A 21,248-nucleotide genomic window follows, 5' to 3' on the forward strand; every position below is an offset into this window, starting at 1 on the left:
CCCTCCCTCACTCCCGTCCCCTCAGGATGTCTCCTCACTGCCAACCGCACGTCTCTGCCTGGGTCTGCTGTCCGAACCCCACATTCCAGCGCCCAGCCCTTGTCTGCAGTGGTGGGCATGCCTCTCAGGCTGGGTGGGCAGGGCAGGGGTCAGCACCCCATGTGCAGGTCTAACTCTGTCCTGCTGCCACACGCGGGTTGCCATGTTCTCTCCCACAGAGAATGAGGCTCTCCTCCTGTCCAAACTGAGCTCCCCACGAGAGGCTTCCCCGGATGTGCAGACCGCTCCTCACTTTCATGTCCCCCCAGGGCTACAGGCCCCATCCCATGTCCTCTCCTCTTCCTTTTCCTTCTTCTTTCTCTTGTCCTACGTGGCTCAGCAGGAATGTATCTGTCCTTGTAGATTTCCAAGGGCCTCTGCTAGTGTCCAGCTGGGCTCTGTGAGAAGTGTTCCATTTCTGATGTATTCTTGATGCCTTTGTGGAGAGAGAAGAAGTCCATGTCCTCCTAATCCTCTGGCATGTTTATCCTCCCTTCTCTATTTCATTTTTTAACTAATGAAAGTTTCATCAGTTTTCTCTAAATCTTTAAGGATATTCCCTGGGAAGAGCAGGTAAAATTACTTATTATTTGCTATCTTTCAGGTGTGTCTCCACAAGACACCTGTGATTTGATGCCACAGAAGCCAAGGATAAAAGATTTGTATCCAAAAGCAAACCTAGGAATATATGAAAGATTTCACCTCAGAAATTTCAATTTAATAAAACACTGGGAATATACGAGGGCATATGAAAGACAAACATGTTTTTATGGACATAAAGAAATTGAAACAGTGACGCATAAGGCAAACATTAGTGCAAAAAGAAATGAGCAACATGAGTCAAAGTGTGGAAAAAACCAATTTCAGTCTTCAATATCTGCTGAGAAATGTAAGTTTTTAAGAGAAGATTCACCTCACCTTGAGAAACATACATGTTCTCTGAAAGGAAACGTGGTATATTTGGAAGGTGATTTAGTCTCTACTGCAAATACTCATTCAAACAATTCTGAACGTAGCCTTCATTTAAACATAGGTTCAAGCATGTCTGAACACCTGAAATTTAAAAATGAGGGACAAAACTCACCATATACTCAATTTGAGGGATCTGTGAGCAGGAAGTCATTATTCTTCCATCAAAAGATATTTCCTCTCCATTCCACAATGTATAGCGTTGATGATAATGGAAGAGATGTAGTCCAACCGCCATTGTTCAATGTATGTCATGATATAACTAATACGGAACAGCTTTCTACGTGTAATAAAATTAGTCAGGCCTTAAGTAAGGGTTCCAGCCCCAGTAATTATAAGGGTATTTATGGTGGATTGAGAAGGTATTCAAGCAATCAAACTGGGTATAAGGTTGACGGAGACTCATACCTTATGAAACATCAGGGATCCGAATCTTCACACAGGGATTCTAAAAGTAATGAATGCAGAAATATCTCTTATCAGATGTCAGTTCTTTCTCTAAAGAGTATTCACACCGGAGAGAAGACTTATAATTGTAGTGAATATGGTAAAGCTTCTAATCAGTCTTCAGAACTTGTACAAGAGCAAACTATTCAAAATTCACAGAAAGGACACCAATGTAAGATACAAAGGAAATTCTTTAGTACCTCATCCAATCTAAGTAGACGTAGGAAAATTCATGCAGGAAAGACATCTTTCAAATGTACAGAATGTGACAAAACATTTGTCCATCGCTCACTTCTTACTAAACATCAGCTTACTCACACTGGAGAGAAATGTTGTAAATGTTCAGAATGTGGGGAAGCCTTTATTGCGAGTTCAAATCTTAGTAAACATCACCGAATTCATATGGGGGAGAAGCGTTATAAGTGTACAGAATGTGGGAAGACCTTCATAAACAGTTCTGCTCTTACTGGACATCAGCGAATTCATACTGGGGAGAGACCGTATAAGTGTATAGAATGTGGCAAAGGCTTTAATGACAAATCAAAACACACTAAACATCTGCGAGTTCATACTGGAGAGAAACCTTATAAATGTACAGAATGTGGCAAAGCCTTTAATCAGAAATTCAATCTTACAACACTTCTGCGAGTTCATACTGGAGAGAGACCGTATAAGTGTATAGAATGTGGCAAAGCCTTTAATCACAAGTCAGTTCTGACTAATCATCTGCGAGTTCATACTGGAGAGAAACCTTATAAATGTACAAAATGGCAAAGCCTTTCATCAGAACGTCAATCTTATTGCACATCTGCGAGTGCATACTGGAGAGAATCCTTAAAAGCATGAAGATTGTGGCAAAGGCTTTAGTCATAGGGGTCATCTCACTAAACAGCTGAGAACACACACCGGGGAAGAACACTAGTAATGGAAGAAGTGATGAAATGTTTGTCATAAGCATGCATCAGAAAACTTGGGAGTTTATACAAGAAACCTATGAAAATGATGTAACAAATATGTAGAAAATATTTAATCAAAATTCAAATGTAAAGAAACATAAGAGACTGCTTATTAGAAAGTATTTCATCAATCCTCTTTTCCGAAGTTTCTCTGAAGGAGAACTACTGTAGGGAGTACTCCATGGTGAAAACTCACAGAAAATGGATATATCAGCATGAATCGTAGATGTGGATTGATGGTACGAAAGTTAGAATTCTTAGCAATGTATGTTTGTTTATAATGATGTGATTTGAGATTATTAGAAGTGAATGTAATTCAACACTCAAATAATCCATACTATGCTTCGCTTCTATAGTGTGTATGCAAACATGGGTTTTGGATGGTTTATGCTTGAAAGATTAGCCTTTTCATATTGTGTTGCAACCATTTCTATTATTCTCCATTAGAAGATGAAGGATACCACAATGTAAAGTGGACAATGAACATCTAAATGGAGGTGTTTGGTGTTGATGTGAAATATCGGGAGGTTGCCATGATGTAAGTGATCATGGAATGTCTTCAATTATTAAAGGAAGACAGAAGTTGGTTATAAATTTTCAATAGGTCTACCAATTGATTTGAAAGAGGAACATCATCACAGTTCACTACAATACTGATGTACCTTTATAATTTCAGCACAAGTCATGAATATTACTTGACAGTGTTGCAATAAAGACAGCTTCTGGGATAACCTAGAAATGTATTGGAAACCCTTCCTGGAAAAGGCAGACAATTAGTGTGTATCATGTTTACTAATTGTTTCCTAGGCTTTGTTTGTACACCATAAAAATCAGAAAAAAGAATATCTTTCTCTGTACTTTTGATATGTATTTAATCATGGATCATATCATGGATTATTAAAGGTTTTATGTCAACTATGTGTGAAATTCATACAAGGCTATTAGTAGAAGTTAATGGTTTTTAGTGTTTCAGTTGGTTGTAATGAATGAAGTGTTAACCCACAACCAACAGTAACCTTCACAAGAAACTGTGGAAAATTCTTAGAAAGATGGGAATACCAGATCACCTGACCTGCCTCTTGACAAATCTGTATAGAGGTCAGGAAGCAACAGTTAGAGCTCCACATGGAACAACAGACTGGTTCCAAATAGGGAAAGGAGTACGTCAGGTGTGTATATTGTCACCCTGCTTATTGAACTTATATGCAGAGTACATACTGAGAAATGCTGGGCTGGGAGAAGTACAAGCTGGAATCAACATTGATGGGAGAAATAAAATAACCTCAGCTATGCAGACGACACCACCCTTATGGCAAAAAACGAAGAAGAAATAAAGAGCTTCTTGATGAAAGTGAAAGAAGAGAGTCAAAAATTTGGCTTAAAGCCCAGCCTTCAGAAAACTAAGATCATGGCATCTGGTCCCATCACTTCATGGCAAATAGATGGGAAAAGAGCGGGAACAGTGGCAGGATTTATTTGGGGGGGCTGCAAAATCAGTGCAGATGGTGACTGTAGCCATGAAATTAAAAGATGCTTACTCTTGGGAAGAATAGTTATGACCAACCTAGACAGTATATTAAAAAACAGAGACATTACTTTGCCAACAAAGCTATGTCTAGTCACGACTATGGTTTATCCAGTAGTCATGTATGGATGTGCGAGCTGGACTATGAAGAAAGCTGAGCCCTGAAGAATTGATGTTTTTGAACTGTGGTGTTGGAGGACTCTTGAGAGTCCGTTGTACTACAAAGAGATTCAACCAGTCCATCCTAAAGGAAATCAGCCCTAAATATTGGAAGGACTGATGTTGAAGTTGAAACTCCAATACTTTGACCCCATGATGGAAAGAACTGATTTATTTGAGAAGACCCAGATGCTGGGAAAGATTGAGGGTGGGAGGAGATGGGACAACAGAGGATGAAATGGTTGGATGGCATCACAACTCAATGGACATGAGTTTAAATAGACTTTGGGAGTTGGTGATGGACAGAGAGGCCTGGCGTGCTGCAGTCCATGGGGTTGTAATGAGTCGGACATGACTGAGTGTCTGAACTGAACTGAATGAAGAATGAGACAGTATTCTTGCCTGGAGACTTCCATGGACAGAGGAGCCTGGCGAGCTACAATACGTGGCGTTGCAAAGAGCCCGACACGACTGATCGACTAAGCAGAAAATTGTGAACTGTATCCACTGTTTCTATTAAAGACAGATCAAACCCATAGTTTTAATTTCTTTTTATTAATCATGGAGCTGCTATTGGCACACGTATAGTAACCCTAAAAATGCATGTTTTCTGTAAGGTACTCCATGATTTCAGACCTATCCGTGCAATTCCAGTCACTAGTTACATTAAACATCAGGTTTCATATGGCTTGGATTCAACAGTAAAAATCACTGTCACAAAAATTACACTGTGACTTCCTTGGTGGCCCAGTGACTAAGATTCCTCCTTCCCAATGTGGGTGGCGGGTGGGGGAGGTTGGGGTTGAAGGCCTAGGTTTGATCCCTCATCAAGGAATTAGATCCCATATTCAACAAGTAAGATCCAGCACAGCCAAATAAATATTTTTCAAAAAGAATTACACTAAGATACATTAGGAGGCGTTGGGAACTGACATCTGGTGTAGCACCTAATCTCTCTTTAATAGCTCCATTGAATTTTTAAAAGTATTCCTCCTTCCCGTGTTGCTTCGGCCCTGGATTACTTTGAGTCAGAACACTTTCTTTTTCTTGTATGGTCAGGAACCCAGACTCCCCAAAGCACCTGTTTCTTGCAGATTCTTGCCCTCAGGCTGAAACAGAAACTACTCTCTCGACATCCTCCCATTGCCCGGATAGTGGGTTCATGGTTCTGGTCATGGCAAGCTGCCCCTGTGACAGGGAGGGAGGCAGTCAGACCCCCAGGTAAGGGCTTGTCATCCTGCGATTCACATCCCCTCAGAACTGCAATTATCTTTTCACCTGTAGCTTCGATGTGACACAGGCTTGGGGAACAGATTGTATGTGAAAACCTTTATTGCTCAGTTGCTAGTGATAAAACAACATTTAAAAGTTTATGCCGATCATCTCCAAAGAGACTATTGAAATGCTTGAGGAAGGTTCTATTCCCCTTGGTCCCTGGAGACAGACAGGGATTCACATGGAAGCAGTAGGAAATACTGAGGTCTAAGAAAGGAAGGGAGTTTCATGTGTTTGCTTGTGTAGTTTGTCTCCATGAGACGTCTTTCTACCAAAAATTAGTTTACCACTGAACTGTGCCTCCCTTTAGATTATGAGTAGTGAGATGGAGCCAAAGTACCTGAGAAGGATTTTCAATTTGAGGGATTTTCAAAATGAGAGGGAATTTCTCCATTTGTCATTTTATGGAGGTGAAATTTTCATACCGCATTGCCTGAAATGTCATAGAACTTCTCAAGAAGTATCTTGAGGCAAATACTCCCTGTGTATACTGTTACGACTCAATGTCTGTTAGACAGAAATTCCCCCATGATTTCCACTGTAGTCTGCAAGAGCAGGTACACCTTAGTGCCAACTCCCTAGAGAATGTTCTCCTAGTTCTTAGTGACCAAAGTCATATTCAGAACCAGAGGTTCCAGCAGGGAACCATGAGATTTGAGCTATTGATGCTTTAATCATGAAAATCAGTATCAATATGCCCTACTTAGAATTTGTCCCCACTCACAGATACTTCAAAAACATATTTTCTTTTTTGTTCACAGCCCAAAGCATTTGGGATCCTAATTCCCCTGCTAGGGAAGGAACCGCAATCACTGCATTGAATGGTGGGGTCTTAACCATTGGACCACTGGGGAAGTTCCTAAGCACGTTTTCTTTAATAAGTAATTTATTAACTTGACATACATTTACCGTTATATTGTACTGATTAATGCTTTCTCTGTAAGAAATGATTGAATTTCAACTCTGAGATCTTAAGTCCCCCACCAGGGATTGAACGCACATAATCTGCAGTGGAAAGAAGCACAGCATCTTAACCACTGGACTACCAGGGAAGTTGCTAATCTCACATTTAAGAAGAAAGGTGTACTCTCTTGGGATCTGATTGTCTGTTGCACTCTCTTTTTCCTGTCTTGTTTGCTCTTCTCCAGAATATCCTTTCAGGGACTGGGTGAGGAGAAGGAGGTTAGGAAAGAAAGCCAGCAGAGGGGAAGGTGCTTGGGAAGGGAACGGCAGAGCAGTTGAGGTGTTCGACGCACCCCTCTGGGCTAGTTTCCTGCCCAGTTTAGCATAAAAAGTCCTGCTTCTTGGAAACTTGTTCAGTTCTGTTAGAAGGAGGGCAATCGGTTTCTTCAGCAGCAGCAGCACCAGCAGCGACAACAATTACCAGAATAGTCTTGGTATCAGCAAAATGTGGCAGGAGTAACGGCATATCATTTCTGTGGTTATGTTATAGATGACACTGGATTCTGGTCTCCCTCTTTCTTTCTGGAATCACTTCCTAAAGAAAAAGCCAGCTGCCTCGTTGTAAGCAGGTCTCTGGTTACAATTACTGAGGCTTCCTCCCAACGGATCATCTGAGGGATTATATTCAACTTTTCAGCACTTACGAGACACCCATCTTCCCACACTTGCACAAAGAGCTGTTGAATTTTGCCTTTCTTCAACTTGCTGAAAACATCTTGGCTTCCCATCGAGGTGGCTCTCAAAATTCTTGCTCTTTTGCCTTAAGTTGTTAGAAACACTAACTTAGAACAGGCAGGAAGCAGCTCTGCTCCAGAGGAAATCAAAGAGATTTAAAGGCAGCGAAAAGCAGAGAAAGGAAGCACAGTTGGGCAGAAGGACCAACAGAGCCCCAAACCGAAAGGGGTGGGGTGAGAGGAGGCGAGGCTCCACCCCCACTGGCCATTCTGACCGGTGTGAGGTGATATCTGCTTGTAGTTTTGATTTGCATTTCTCTAGTCATGAGTGAGGTTGAGCAACTTTTCCTGCGTTTGTTAGCCATCTGTAAGTCTTCTTTGGAAAAATGTCGCTGAGGTCTTTTCCCACTTTTTGATTGGGTTGTATGTTTTTCTGTTATTGAGTTGTATGAGCTACTTGTATATTTTGTCCGTTGCTTCAGTTGCTATTTTTTTCTACCACTCAGGATTGTCTTTCCCCTTGCTTATAGTTTCCTTTGCCAACAGAAGTCCGTCTAGTGAAGGCTGTGGTTTTTCCAGTGGGCATGTATGGGTGTGAGAATTGGACTGTGAAGAAAGCTAAGTGCCAAAAAATTGATGCTTTTGAAGTGTGGTGTTGGAGAAGACTCTTGAGAGTCCCTTGGACTGCAAGGAGATCCGACCAGTCCGTCCTAAAGGAGATCAGTCCTGGGTGTTCATTGGAAGGACTGATGCTGAAGCTGAAATTCCAATACTTTGGCTACCTGATGCGAAGAGTTGACTCATTGGAAAAGACCCTGATGCTGGGAGGGATTGAGGGCAGGAGGACAAGGGGACGACAGAGGATGAGATGGCTGGATGGCATCACCAAGTCTATGGACATGACTTTGAGTGGACTCCGGGAGTTGGTGATGGACAGGAAGGCCTGGCATGCTGTGATTCATGGGGTCACAAAGAGTCAGACACGACTGAGCGACTGAACTGAACTGAACTGAAAGTTTCCTTTGCTGTGCAAAAGCTTTTATGTTTAATCAGGTTCCACTTGTTTACTTTTGTTTTTATTTCCATTACTCTAGGAGGTGGGTTATAGAGGATCTTGCTTTGATTTATATCATTAAGTGTTCTGCCTCTGTTTTCCTCTAAGAGTTTTTTTTTAGTTTGTGGTCTCATATTTAGGTCGTGAATCCATTTTGAGTTTATCTTTTTGTATGGTGTTAGGAAGTGTTCTAATTTCATTCTTTTACATGTAGCTGTCCAGTTTTCCCAGTACCATTTACTGAAGAAGCTGCCTTTGCCCCATGGTGTATTCTTGCCTCTTTTGTCAAAAATAAGGTTCCCATAGGTGCATATGTTTATTTCTGGGATTTTTATCTTGTTCCATTGGTGGATATTTCTGTTTTTGTGCCAGTAACATACTGTCCTGATGACTGTAGCTCTGTAGTATAATCTGAAGTCAAGAAGGGTGATTCCTCCTACTCCATTCTTCTTTCTCAAGACTGCTTTTGGCTATTTGGGGTGTTTTGTGTTTCCATATGAATTGTAAAATATTTTGTTCTAGTTCTGTGAAAAATGACATAGGTAATTTGATTGGGATCTCATTGAATCTGTAGATTGTGTTTGGTTGTATAGTCATTTCCACAATATTGATTCTTCCTGCCCAGGAACATGGAATATCTCTTCATCTGTGTATGTCATCTTTGATTTTGTTCATCAGTGTCATAATTTTCTGTGCACAGTTCTTTTGTCTCCTCAGATAGGTTTATTCCTAGATATTTAATTTTTTTTGTTGCAATGGGGAATGGGATTGATTCCTTGTTCTGATTTTTCATTGTTAGTATATAGAAATGAAAGTGATTTCATTTGTATTGATTTTGTATCCTGGACTTTGCTAAATTCATAAATTACCTATAGCAGTTTTCTGATACTATCTTCAGGGTTTTCTATATACAGTATCATGTCATCTGCAAACAGTGAGAGCTTTACTTCTTTTCCGATCTGGACTCTTTTTATTTCTGTTTCTTCTCTGATTGCTGTCTCTAGGACTTCCAGAACTGTGTTGAATAATAGTGATGAAAGTGGACCCCCTTGTCTTGTTCCTGATCTTAGGGGCAGTGCTTTCAGTTTTTCACCATTGAGAATAGTGTTTGCTGTAGGCTTATCCTATACATTGATGTAGATTCCTTCTATGCTCTTTTTTTGCATAGTTTTAATCATAAATGGGTCCTAGATTTTTGTCAGAGTCTTTTTCTGCATCTATTGAGAGGATCATATGATTTTTGTCTTCCAATTTGTTAATATGGTATACCACATTGATTGATTTGCTGATATTGAAGAATCTTTGCATCCCTGAAATAAACCCAACGTGATCATGGTGTATGAGCTTCTTGACGTGTTGCTGAATTCTGTTTGCTAAAACTTTGTTGAGGATTTTTGCGTCTATGTTAATCACTGATATTGGCTTGTAGTTTTCTTTTTTTGTGTTGTCTTTGGTTCTGGTATCAGGGTGATGGTGGCCTCGTCGATAAGAGTTTGGAAGTATTCCTTCCTCTGCAATTTTTTGAAAGAATTTTAGAAGGACAGGCATTAGCTCTTCTCTAAATGTTTGATAGAATTCTCCTGTAAAGCCACCTGGTCTTGGGCTTTTGTTATTTGGGAAATTTTTGATCACAGATTCCATTTCAGAGCTTGTAATTAGGTTGTTCATAATTTCTATTTCTTCCTGTTTGTGTCTTGGAAGACTGAACTTTTCTAAGTTCATAATAATCTCTTATACACCTTTGTATTTCTGCATTTTCTATTGCAACCTCACCTTTTTCATTTCTAATTTTGTTGATTTGATTCCTCTCTCTCTTCCTCCAATACTCTTGCCTGGAAACTCCCATGAATGGAGGAGTGTGGTAGGCTACAGTCCATGGGGTCACAAAGAGTCGGACACCACTAAGCTACTTCACTTTCACTTTCTCTTTTTCTTGATGAATCTGGCTAAAGGTTTGTCAATTTTGTTTATCTTCTCCAACTTGCTTTTAGTTTTATTAATCTGTACTATTGTTTCTTTCATTTCTTTTTCATTTATTCCTGCTCGGATGTTTATGATTTATTTCCTTCTACTAATTTTAGGGGTTTTTTTGTTCTTCATTTTCCAGTTGTTCTAAGTGTCAGGTTAGGTTGTCTATTCGATGTTTTTCTTGTTTCTTGAGGTAGGATTGTATTGCTATAAGCTTCCCTCTTACAAATCCTTTTGCTGTGTCCGATAGGTTTCGAGTTGTCCTGTTTCCATTGTCGTTTGTTTCTAGAAATTTCTTGATTTCCCTTTTGATTTCTTCAGCGACCTGTTGGTTATTTAGAAACATGTTGTTTAATCTCCTTGTGTTTGTGTTTCTTACAGTTTTTTGTTTTTTTTTTTTTTTCTTCTTGAAATTGATATCTAGTCTCATAGTGTTGTGGTTGGAGAAGATGCTTGATACAATTTCAATTTTCTTCAGTTTACTGAGGTTTGATTTGTTTACCCAAGATGTGGTCTGTCCTGGAGCATGTTCCATGTGCACTTGAGAAGAAGGTGTCTTCCTCTGTATTTACATGGAATGTCCTGAAGATACCCATGAGATTCATCAAATCTAATGTATCATTTAAGACTTGTATTTTCTTATTTTCTGTTTTGATGATCTGTCCATTGGTGTGAGTGGAGTGTTAATGTCTCCTATTTTTATTGTGTTACTGCCAAATTCTCCTTTTATGTCTGTTAGTGTTTGTCTTATGTATTGAGGTGTTCCTATGTCGTGTACATAGATATTTACAACTTTTATGTCTTCCTCTTGGAATGATCCCTTGATCATTATGTAGTGTCCTTCCTTATCTCTTGCAATATTCTTTATTTTAAGGTCTATTTTGTCTGATATGAAGATTGCTACTAAGCTTTCTTTGCTTCCCATTTGCATGGAATATATTTTTCCATTCTCTCAATTTCGGTCCACATGTGTCTTTAGCTTTGAAGTGGGTTTCTTGTAGACAGCATATACATGGGTCTTGAGTGTGCATCCATTCGGCCAGTCTGTGTCTTTCAGATGGAGCATTTAATCCATTTACATTTAAAGTAACTATTGATATATATGTTCCTATTGCCATTTTCTTAATTGTTTGGGCTGATTTTGTAGGTCTCTTTTCTTCCCTTGTATTCTTGACTATACAAGTCCCTTTAACATTTGTTGAAAAGCTGGTTTGCTGGTACTGGATTCTCTTAACTTTTGCTTGTCTGAAAACCTTTTTATTTCTCCACCAATTTTGAATGAGATCCTTCTGGGTACAGTAATCTTGGTTGTATATTTTTCCATTTCAGTGATTTAAGTATATCCTGCCATTCCCTTCTACCCTGCAGAGTTTCTGCGGAAAGATCAGCTGTTACATGTGTGGGGTTTTCCCTTGTATGTTACTTATTGCTTTTCCCTTGCTGCTTTTAATATTCCTTCTCTGTGTTTAGTCTTTGTTAGTTTGATTAGTATGTGTTGGTGTGTTTCTCCTTGGGTTTCTCCTGTGTGGGACTCTTTGTGTCACCTGGACTTGGTTGACTATTTCTTTTCTATGTAGGAGTAATTTTCAACTATAATCTCTTCAAAAAATTTCTCATACCCTTTCCTTTTCTCTTCTTCTTCTAGAACCCCTATAATTCAAATATCGGTGTGTTTGATATTCTCCCAGAGGTCTCTGAGACTATCCTCAGTTCTTTTCATTCCTTTTACTTTATTCTTCTCTTCAGAAGCTATTTCTGAAGATAAAATAGAACCATTTTATCTTCCAGCTCACTGATTCGTTCTTCTGCGTCGCATATTCTGCTATTGATTTCTTCTAGAGTATTTTTAATGTCAGTAATTGTGTTGTCTCTATGTGTTTATTCTTTAATTCTTCTCAGTTCAGTTCAGTGGCTTTCCCCATCCCTCTGTGGCTGTCACCGCCCTGTCTGTGGTGGGTCTGCGCCCTGGTTGGTGGAACAGAGCCCCCAGATCTGTTTCTTCACTGTGATCCTGATCTGTGTGGAGGCAGGTGGGATTGGAGCACACCCCCGGGAGAGAAGCCCCTGAGGATTGCTGCTCTGGGGATGTTCCCCTTGGGATGTGCTCTGTGCATCACTTTCACCCATTGGGTGAGTCTCATGTGACCCTGGTTGGCCCTGATCTTGACCCCACCTCAACCATGGGTATGCCAGCACACCGCCCTGGGGTCTCTCGGATGTTGTTCTCCCCGGGTCACCAGCATAGATCCCCTGAACTCAGGGCCTAGGTCCCAGGTGCTGTGGTGCTGTGGGGGCAGCTCAGACTCCGGCCTGGCCCCATCCCCTCGTGTCTGAGCCCACAAAGTCTACAGTTGCTAAAGCCACACCTGCTGTGACTGGGGGCGTCCCCCTTGTCCTTCAGATGCTCTGCAGGGGCTGAGCTGACAAAGCCGGTTGCCTGTGTAAAAGCGCGGTTAGGGCAGCTGCGAGCAGAGACCTCAGCTTTTCTTCCTTAACCCTGGGGCTCAGCTGTGCTTTCAGCTCCATCTGAGCATGTGGCCCACCCACAGGTGTCTGCTCCAGAGGCTGCCCCAGGGCACAGGGGTCTGCTGATGGTGGAGGAGGGGCATGGGGGAGGCCGTGGCTGGGCCTCAATAGAGCCCACCCGGGTGGTGGTCCTCCCTACTGCCAGGGAGGAGGGGCCAGCACGGGGGAGAGAGGCTGCAGTGGGGTTCTTCCCTTTGGGCCTCAGTCAGCAATGGCGCTCTGCGCTTTGGTGGTGCAGGCTTCTCCACAAGCGTCCCATTTGCAGAGCTCCTCCCTCCCTCCCGTCCCCTCAGGATGTCTCCTCATGGCCAACCGCAGTCCTCTGCCTGGGTCTGCTCTCCAAAGCCCACGTTCCAGCACCCAGCCCTCGTCTGCAGTGGTGGACACCCTTGAGGTGGACGCCCTCTCAGGCTGGGTGGGCAGGGCAGGGTCAGCACCCCATCTGCAGCTCTCACTCCCCTCTGCCACACGCGGGTCGCCATGTTCTCTTCCACAGAGAATGAGGCTCTCCTTCTGTCCAAACTGGGCTCCCCCATGAGGGGCTCCCCCGGATGTGGACACCTCTTCTCTCTTCACATCCCCCCAAGCTTACAGGTCCCATCCCAGTTCCTCTCCTCTTCCTTTTCCTTCTTCTTTTTTGGTCCTACCTGGCTCAGCAGGAATCTTTCCTGTCTTTTTAAGTGGTGTAGCTTCTTTGCTAGATTTCAGAGGGGGCTCTGTGAGAATTCTTCCAATTCTGATGTATTCTTGATGCATTTGTGGAGAGAGATGAACTCCAATCTGCCTAATCCTCTGGCATCTTGATCCTTGGGTCCCCATTTTCTCTAAATCTTCAAGGATATTCACTGAGAATAGTAGATAAGAAAGCTTTTATGTGGTATCTTTCAGCTCTGTCTTCTCACAACACCCATGGTTTGATGTCAAAGAATCCAAGGTTTGAAAATCTAATCCAAAAAGCAAACCTATATGAAAGAGCTCACCTCGGAAATGAACACTCAACCAAAGACTGGGGATATACAAGGGCGTGTGAAAGACTGAGACGATGTTTATATGGACATAAAGAAATTGAGACCGTTTCACATACTGTGGACATGACTCTCAGAAGAAATGAGCACTGGGAGTCAAATTGGGGAAAGCACCCATTTCAGTCATCACCGTCTGCCGCGCAGTGTATCTTTGCAAGCAATGACTCACATCAGTTTTTGAAACATACTCGTTCTCTGAGGGGAAATGTGGAAAATCTGGAAGGTCATCCAGTCTCTACTCCAAATGCTTGTTCAGACCACTCTGAACATAGACTTCGATTACACATACATTCAACCACGTCTGAAAAGGAGAAGTTTACAAATGATGGGGAAAACTCACAATATAATCAACTTGAGGGGTCTGTGAGCAGCGGGTCATTATTCTTCCACCAACAGACAGGTTCTGTCCAATCCAAAACGTGTAATGTTGATAATAATGGAAGAGACTTAATTCAGCCATCACTGTTTGATACATATCATGATAGGGTTAATATAAAACAACTTTTCATGTGTAATAACACGAGTCAGGCCTTAAGTAGGAGCTCCAACCCCAATAGTTACCAGAGTATTTATGATGGAGCAAGAAACTGTTCATGCAATGACAGTGGATATAACATTGAACAAGACTCTGATCTTAGGAAACACCAGGCACCTCAATCTTCAGATATGGATTCTAAAAGTAATACATGTAGGAATATCTTTTATCGAGCATCAGGTCTTTCACTAAATAACAGTACAGATACTGGAGAGAATACTTACAATTGTAGTGAATATGATGTGTCTAATCAGTCTTCAGAACTTATTCAACAGCAGAGTATTCAGAATCCACAGAAAAAGTACAAGTGTAAGAAATGTGAGAAAGTCTTTGCTAACATACTCAACCTATGTAAACATAGGGAAATTCATACAGGATGGAACACTTTCAAAGGTACAGAATGTGACAAAGCGTTTAATCAGAGTTCCAAACTTAGTCAACATCAGCGAATCCATATTGGCCAGAAGCCTTATAAATGTAAGGACTGTGGCAAAGGCTTTATTCAACACAGAGATCTTACTTGCCATCAGAGAATTCACACTGGAGAGAAACCTTATAAATGTCAAGAATGTGGAAAAGCTTTCAGTCAATACGCAACTCTTAGTAAACACCAGCGAATTCATACTGGAGAGAAGCCTTATAAATGTAAGGATTGTGGCAAAGACTTTAACCAGGGCTCAGGCCTTATATCCCATCAGAGAGTTCATACTGGAGAGAAGCCTTATAAATGTAAGGATTGTGGCAAAGGCTTTAGCCAGCTCTCAGGTCTTACTTGCCATCAGACAATTCACACTGGAGAGAAACCATATACATGTCAAGAATGTGGAAAAGCTTTCAGTCAACAGGCAAATCGTAATAAACACCAGCGAATTCATACTGGAGAGAAGCCTTTTAAATGTAAGGATTGTGGCAAAGACTTTAGGCAGGGCTCAGACCTTATATCCCATCAGAGAGCTCATACTGGAGAGAAGCCTTATAAATGTAAGGACTGTGGCAAAGGCTTTAGCCGGAACTCAGGTCTTACTTGCCATCAGAGAGTTCATACTGGAGAGAAGCCTTATAAATGTAGGGACTGTGGCAAAGGCTTTAGCCAGCTCTCAGGTCTTATTTGCCATCAGAGGGTTCATACTGGAGAGAAGCCTTATAAATGTAAGGATTGTGGCAAAGGCTTTAGCCAGCTCTCAGGTCTTATTTGCCATCAGACGGTTCATACTGGAGAGAAGCCTTATAAATGTAAGGATTGTGGCAAAGGCTTTAGCTGGCACTCAGGTCTTACTTGCCATCAGAGAGTTCATACTGGAGAGAAGCCTTATAAATGCAAGGATTGTGGCAGAGGCTTTAGCTAGCACTCAGGTCTTACTTGCCATCAGAGAATTCACACTGGAGAGAAACCTTATAAATGTCAAGAATGTGGAAAAGCTTTCAGTCAATACGCAACTCTTACTCAACACCAGCGAATTCATACTGGAGAGAAGCCTTATAAATGTAAGGATTGTGGCAAAGGCTTTAGGCACTGCAAAGTTCTTACTCGCCATCAGAGAATTCATACTGGAGAGAAACCTTAATAATATAAAGAATGTGGAAAAGCTTTCAGTCACTATGCAACTCTTACTAAACACGAGCGAATTCATACTGAAGAGAATTCTTATAAATGTAAGGATTGTGACAAAGACGTTAACCCAGCACATTGGTCTTACCATCAGATAATTCATACTGAAGGAATTCTCATAAATGTAAGGAAACCTGTAAAGGCTTTAATCGACTCTCTCACCTCACTGGACATCAGAGAGCATGTCCTGGAGGGAAACCCTAGTAATGAAGTAAGACATGGAAGAGGTTTGTCCTGAACATACAATTCAGGAGACAAAAGACTTATTTATATAAGAAAGATATGGAATGATGTGAAGAAAATGTAGGAAAGTGTTTATAAAAAAATCAAATCTAAATAAATATCAGGAAATGCATACTAGAAAGTATCTCATAAATTCTGTTTTCTGACATTTCTCTTAGGGAGAAATATTGTAGATAGTGATTCATAGTTAAAATAGATAGAAAATTGATATGTTAGTATGGATCACAAGATGAAGAGGTGATGTTTAGCCATGTACAGTCACTAGCTATGTATGTTTGTTGATATTGACATGATTTGTGATTATTTGAAAACCAAAATGAATGTAACTGAATTCTCAAATTACTCCATGCTACACTTCATTTCTAGTGTGCATGCAAAGTTATGTTTTTGATGGTTGCTACCTCAAAGATGAGAGAAGCCCTTCTATCTAGGAAGAAAACATTTATAATTTTCTCCATTATAAGATTAAGGACACAGGAATGTAACATGTACAGTGAACATCTAAATGGTGGTGTTTGTCATTCATGTCACACATCCCTGTAAGTCACCGTGATGTAAGTGTTCATGGAATAATTCCACAGATTAAAGTAAGATGTCCATTTTCAATAGCTACATCACTTGCTTTTAAAGTAAAATATAATGACAGTTCACTAAAATCTTGATGTATTTTATAATATGAACAGAAGTCATGAATATCAGCTGACGTATTTCAATTAAAGACATCTCTGCTACCCTAGAAATGTACGGAAAACCCTTCCCAGAGAAGTCATGTAATTAGTGTACGTTTTCTTAAATGAATAGCCTCCCTTTCGTAAACACAGAAATCACAGTTCTCAGATCATTGTATCAGGGGAACAATTATCATTGTTTATGCTTATAATCTATATTTTAAGCAAAGTTTCATAGCGGAGTGTAAAAGGTTTTATTCTGTGTGTGATAAGCATACATATTAATCAATAAAACCGAATGGTTTCTTGTGTAAATGTTGGTATGTAATGAATGAAGTGTTAGCCTAGCAATTGAAGGTTTCAGGAAAGAATACCTAACAAGAAACTTTTCGGTAGCATAGATGGGTGAAGTCTGTAACAATTAGTTTCCTTCCTGCCCTTAAGTTTCAAATCATTAGATCATGTATTTCCCATCATTTCTCCATTGTACTTTTCCCCTCTTTAACCGCAGGGACATTGTGATGGTTCTAATAAGAAGGATCATACAGAGTCCTGTTGAGAGCTCCCCTGAACGGCTCCATGCTGTTGCTGCCCTCAGCATCTGTCTGGGGAGCAGGCAGCCTGCAGGTCCTTGAACTCACACCAGCCAGTCCTGTGAGCACTTGCACTGGAAGACCACTTTCCTTAGACCAGCAGGCTTGCTGAACCCCAGGGCTACTTCACAATCTCCCCTTCACTGCCACCCTCACAGAGCCACCAAAATCCTAGTCCTTTTGGTCTGAATGGACCCATGCACACTCAGCCTGGGGAGCCCACAGCACTTCACCCAGGGCCTCTTATAAAAACCTGAACCCCAATTACTGCCTCTTTCTCTGCTCACTTCTATCCTTGACCTCACTCAGAGCTTGCTGTGAATTCTCTCAGGACCTAGAGTCATGAACTCACCTGCTTCAGTTGTCCTTTGTTCTTCTGTTGAGCTAAGTAAGACTTTTCATGGGCTCATTTAAGCAAATGTAAATTTAACATTTGTCACAAGAATACTTAAAAGCCATGATGGTAAAATTCTGAATGAAGATTTATAATATTTTACCCTGTTTAATTCTTACCACATGTTTCTTGCCTTGGCTTAAAGGAACAGTTTTCTCATGGCTGTGAGATACATTGAAGGCAATATATAAATATCTGAAAGTATATATGTTATATAATTTATATAACATACATTGAATAGAATAAATAAATATCTGAAGGTATAAATGCTAGCCGTGAGAAACACAAGGAACATGTGAGTGTGTGTGTATTCATACACATTTACTCAAAGGATTTAAAAATGCTAGGCCACAACCGCTCATTTCAGAAGTGCAGATGGTTTACTAAAACTGCAAATCTTATAAATTTGTCAATTAATCTATTTTGTCTACTATTCTGGGAATTCATTTCCTTTAATGTCAGGAGGTTATGTTTTTAAGGAACTTCCACACTGTCCTCCCAAGTGAGTGCACCCGCTTACACTCCCTCCAGCCATTCAGGAGGTTCCCTGATCTCCAAGCCTCTTCCGCGTTTATGACATTATTAGTGGGCTTTCTGCTAGTTGTTACTCTGACTGTCAGGAGGTGATGTATCACTGTCAGTTTGCTCTGCATTTCTTATTATTTAGCGATGCTGAGCATCTTTCTTTTGCCTCGTGCCCATCTAAAGGACCAAGTCGCCCCCCCACCCAGCCTCAGGAGCTGAGGCGCACAGGCTTCATCTTCCCAGAGCGCGTGGGGGTATTCCTGGACCAGGGATGAGGCCCGAGGGCCCCACACTGTCAGGGGGGTTCCTAAGCACTGTGTTATGTCTGGTTTTTCTTTTTTCTTTTGAGATGAATATATATTTTTTGGAATATAATTGCTTTACAATGTTGTGTTAGATTCTGCTGGACAACCTCATCAATCAGCCATAGGTATAAGCACACCCACTCTCTCTCGCACCTCCCTCCCAGATCTCCGTCTCACCCCTCTAGCCATCACAGAGCCCCGCACTGAGCTCTCTGTGCTATGGAGCAGCTTCCCACCTGCTACCTGTTTTACACATTGTGGTGAATATATGTCAAGGCTATTCTCTCAATTGGGCCCCCTCTCATTCTACCACTGTGTCCACAGGTCTAATCTCTACATTCGTGAAAATATGGTATTAACCTATATGGTATTAATCCTATATATGCATATGAATCTAGAAAATGTTATTGGTGAACCTATTTAATAAGCAGGCTAGAAGGACAGATATTAAGCTTTTTTGTATTAAACTTTCAAGGTGTAAAATACATGGATGATCATTCCATGCATTTTACTATGTGAAGGAAGCCCATCGGAAAATGCTACAAAAAGTATGATTTTTACAATATGTTATTTTGGTGTAGGTAAATGTTCTTATGTGCTCCATTGTGTCTGAGTCTTTGGGGCCCAATGGGCTGTAGCCTGCCAGGTACCTCTGTCTATGAGATTTCCCAGGAAAGAACACTGGAGTCGGTGGTAATTTCTTTTTCCAGGGAATTCCTTACCCAAGAATTGAACTTACATCACTTGGGTCACTTGCAATGACAGGTGGATTTTTTACCACAGAGACACTTGATAATCTAGTCAGGAATGTAGAAGAGATTAAAATGGTCAGGGGTTGCCATGGGTTTTAAAGGAGGGGCTATGAATACCCTGAGTTCAGGACCATGAAATCATTGTGTTAAACTGTTGTAATGGACACAAGTTATAAATTTGCCCAGACCCATAGAGTCAGTCAGTTCAGTTGTTCAGTCATGTCTGACTCTTTGAGACCCCGTGGACCACAGCACGCCAGGCCTCCTTGTCCATCACCAACTCCCAGAGTTAACTCAAACTCATATCCAATGAGTTGCTGATGCCATCCAACCATCTCATCCTCTGTTGTCCCCTTCTCCTCCCACCTTCAATCTTTCCCAGTGTCAGCATCTTTTCCAATGAGTCAGTTCTTCACATCAGGTGGACAAAGTATTGGAGTTTCAGCTTCAACCTCAGTCCTTCCAATGAAAACCCAGGACTGATCTCCTTAAGGATGGACTGGTTGGATCTCCTTGAAGTCCAAGTGACTCTCAAGAGTCTTCTCGAACACCACAGCTCAAAAGCATCAATTCTTGGGTGCTCAGCTTTCTTTATAGTCCAACTGTCACATCCATATATGACCACTGGAAAAACCATAGCCTTAACTAGTCAGACCTTTGTTGGCAACGTAAGGTCTCTCCTTTTTAGTATGATGTCTAGGTTGGTCATAACTTTCTTTCCAAAGGGTAAGCATCTTTTAATGTCATGACTGCAGTCACCATCTGCAGTGATTTTGAAGTCCTCAAAAATAAAGTCTGTCACTGTTTCCACTGTTTCCCCATCTATTTGCCATGAAGTGATGGGACCAATTTCCGTGATCTTAGTTTGTTAAATGTTGAGCTTTAAGCCATCTTTTTCACTCTCCTCTTTCACTTTCATCAAGAGGCTTTTTAGTTCCTCTTCACTTTCTGCCATAAGGGTGGTGTCATCTGCATATCTGAGGTTACTGATATTTCTCATGGCACTCTTGATTCCAGCTTGTGCTTCTTCCAGCCCAGCGTTTCTCGTGATGTACTCTGCATAGAAGTTAAATAATGACAGTGACAATAGACAGCCTTGACGTACTCCTTTTCCTATTTGGAACCAGTCTGTTGTTCCATGTCCAGTTCTAATTGTTGCTTCCTGACCTGCACACAGATTTCTCAAGAGGTAGGTCAGGTGGTCTGTTATTCCCATCTCTTTCAGAATTTTCCAGTTGATTGTGATCCACATAGTCAAAGGCTTTGGCATAGTCAAAAAAGCAGAAATAGACGTTTCTTCAGAAATCTCTTGCTTTTTCGATGATCCAGCAGATGTTGTCAATTTGATAGCTGACTCCTCTGCCTTTTCTAAAACGAGCTTGAACATCTGAAAGCTCGTGGTTCACGAATTGTTGAAGCCTGGCTTGGAGAATTCTGAACACTACTTTGCTAGCCTGTGAGATGAGTTCAATTGTGTGGTAGTTTGAGCATGCTTTGGCATTGCCTCTCTTTGGAATTGGAATGAAAACTGACCTCTTCCAGTCCTGTGGCCACTGCTGACTTTTTCAAATTTGCTGGCATTTTGAGTGCAGCACTTTCACAGCATCATCTTTTAAAATTTGAAATAGTTCCGCTTGAATTCCATCACGTCCACTAGCTTTGTTTGTAGTGATGCTTCCTCAGGCCCACTTGACTTCACATTCCAGGATGTCTGTACACATCCCTAAAAGACAAACATGAGGTGAAACTAGAAACTTTACTTAATGTCTCTGTAGATTCATCAGTGCCACAAAGGGATCTTCAGGTGGAGAAAGATAAATAGGGAGATTGTCTATGTGTGGGAACAGGATGTATATGGGAAATCTCTGTACCTTACTCTCATTTCTGCTGTGAAACTGAATCATCTAAGATATTGGTACTGGTACATGCACACTGAATACATTTTAGAATAGACACTATTAGAAAAATGGATATGCTCCTCTATTTAATTTTTCCTTACTCAGTTATCCCTGAAAGATGTGAGAGAATAGAGCTATTTAAAAAG

General features: G+C 41.0%; 1 protein-coding gene and 1 pseudogene across 1 annotated transcript in view; one reads left to right on the forward strand and one right to left on the reverse strand.

The window, feature by feature from the left end:
• LOC122420697 (zinc finger protein 107-like) overlaps window positions 1-21,248 on the reverse strand; it is a 213,946-nt gene that overhangs the window by 107,419 nt on the left and 85,279 nt on the right. The window lies entirely within an intron of this gene.
• Window positions 1,290-15,803, forward strand: LOC122420608 (annotated as a pseudogene).

Source organism: Cervus canadensis, chromosome 18 (genome assembly GCF_019320065.1).
Source record: "Cervus canadensis isolate Bull #8, Minnesota chromosome 18, ASM1932006v1, whole genome shotgun sequence".
Classification (NCBI taxonomy): Eukaryota; Metazoa; Chordata; class Mammalia; order Artiodactyla; family Cervidae; genus Cervus; species Cervus canadensis.